Source organism: Dipodomys ordii, unplaced genomic scaffold (assembly GCF_000151885.1).
Source record: "Dipodomys ordii isolate 6190 unplaced genomic scaffold, Dord_2.0 Scaffold51, whole genome shotgun sequence".
NCBI classification, from domain to species: Eukaryota; Metazoa; Chordata; class Mammalia; order Rodentia; family Heteromyidae; genus Dipodomys; species Dipodomys ordii.
The window spans coordinates 9781892-9784594 of record NW_012267267.1 but is presented as its reverse complement, the minus strand read 5'-3'; positions in this window follow the sequence as shown (position 1 = coordinate 9784594).

Below are 2703 nucleotides of genomic sequence, written 5' to 3'. Positions count from 1 at the left end.
TCAGTCAACCTCACCTCCTCTATCACATTCCCTACCCCCTTCAACTGCTTCTTAAAACAATTCTAACAGGTTTCATTGTTATAGTTGCAGCAATCTACTTGGATCATGTTCTTATTTTCAGGTAATCATTCTTTTCCCAGTTTTAATTATAAAACACAAATTTTAAGTTGAAATCCATAGTTCATTTCAGTCTCAGGAGCTACCTAACATCTCATCCCTCTGCCCTAGACTGAAGCCCTTAGTATTTCTTGTTCCAGATCCTAATGGTAGCTTTGTGCTCACTATATGAGATCTTCAATGAACCAAGAAAATAAACTAGAGGGCCAGTAGCTAACTAGAGGACCGAAGATTCTTTCCTCAAAACCACCTCCTGTTAAAAGATAAGACTTTAGAGGCCTAAGTAATTATAAGCTATCAGGCTGTATCTAATTCCTTAGGGCTTCTGAAAGCCATCTATCACTGAAAATTGTTCCTAGTCTTTCTTATCCAGATCAGGATGGAGATGGGTAGATGAGTGGACAGTCAGCCCAGGGCCTGGCACATGGAGGTCTTCTAAGGACACTTTATATAGCCAGGGCCTCTCTGTCAAATCAGACCCTGAAGTCACCATAATGCATTGCTCTCTGGCTATACAGGGAGCACATTTCTACTATTCCTGCTGTACATTTTCCCAGTGTCCTTTACAGTGCTTACCTCTTCATAGGCTATTGTAAATACCAGATTAAAATTGAGAACTTGGATACTCTATCTATGAACAATGGTGTAAACTACTTAATTTCACATGCTTTTCTTTTTCACTCATCCTGAGGCTTAAACTCTGTGCCTGGGTGCTGTCCTGAGCTCCTTTTGCTCAAGGCTAACACTCTACTACTTAAACCATAGTACTTAAACCATAGTACCATATCCAGCTTTTACTGTGCTTCATTTAGAGGTAATAGTCTCACAGACTTTCCTGTATGGGCTGGCTTCAAACCATGATCCTCATATCTCAGCTACCTGAGTAGCTAGGATTACAGGCATGAGCCATGGAGGTCTCTTAATGTTTCTTGTTTAACCCACAAAATGTGAAAATACTGATACAGTCATTAAATGAGATAATGTAATGTTTTCCAAAATGAAGCAAGCCTATCCTTTATAATAAGTGAAGATGAAAGTAGATTGGATGTGGTTCAAGGCTATCCCAGGCAAATGACCTTATAAAATATCAAAAGCAAAGCTGGAGATGTGGTTCAAGTAGTAACTATACCACCATCAAGCACAAGGCTCTGAGTTCAAACCCCAGTACCATCAAAAATTTACAGTAAATATATGGATATGACAAAACTTGTGCAGTGATACCTAATACGTGAAATTTACCCACTTTCCAGCAACTAATGAACAAAGAAATTTTGTATAAGATACCATGGAATATATTATTCAGCCATAAAAATATATAATAAAGTCTCGTCACCTGTAACAAAATGTGACATCACTGGAGAACATTATGTTAGATGAAATAAATGAGGTAGAGGAAGACAAGCATCACATGACCTTATTCATATATGGGAGTCTTAGAAAGCTGACCTTATAGAAGTTGAGAATGGAATGGTGGTTACCAGAGGGTGGGAGCCTATGGGACACAGAGGGATGGGGTAAAGATGGTTAGTAGATATGAAGTTACAGTTAGTGTCCAGTGCAGTGCTCACAGTCCAGTCCAGTGGTTTGGATCTACAACCCAAGCTACTTGGAAGACCAAGATTGGTAGGATCACTGTGAAGTCTAGTTTGGGCATAAAGTTACCAAGATCCCATTCAGGTTTCCTACTCTGCTCATACAAACTGGAGTGCTGCTGCTCCATTTCTTCTTCAAATTCCATTTCAAAACCCATTTCAAAAATAGAGAGAACCACATTGCTTTCAGATGATTTATTTACTGTTAGTATTCAGGATTGAGTGCATATAGGAGTTGGTTTTGTCTGGGCTTGCATTAAGGAGCAAGAGAAAATAAACAGAAAATTGCAGCCATAGCCAGTAAACACTGTGATGGATGCTATGCCCTCTAAAAGAGGAGGTAGTAGAGGAAGGTTTTCAGAATAGTCTCTGGAGCCAGATTGTCTGAGTTTGAATTCCAGAACACCACTTGTCACTTGGAGAAGTTATGTGGTCTGTCTGAGTCCCTACATCACATTTGCAAGCTGACATAATAATGGTTGTTACTTTACAAGATTATCACAAGGATGAGAGAAGATGGCATAGAGGAATGCTTAGAACAAAGCATAGAATACCACTTATAATTATATGCAGAGGGAACTAATAGCAACTTATGTAAGAGGTGCTCTAACCGAGAGGCTGTCGGAAGAAGTTAGCATCTGGATTAGTGACTGCAGGATGGGTAAAAGTAAGCCAAGTTCATATGTGTTTGTAGGTTGGAAACAGGGAAGCCAAAGGAGTCACATCGAGGTGGGACTGGACAGCAGGTATATCAAGAACAAAGCCACATGGTAAAAGTGGGTATGGAAATGAACATTAAACCATACAGAATATTGGAGAGTGCCTAAGGCCCCTCTACTGCAAGCATATTGGGTACAAATTTGAGGCAAATTGTAGGAAGGCTATGAATGCAACACTAGAGGTTTGACAGAAATAAAAAATATTTGAAAGTCTGTTATACATTGGATGCATTTATATTCTGGAGATTGGACACTAGGTTACAATGGTGAAAAAA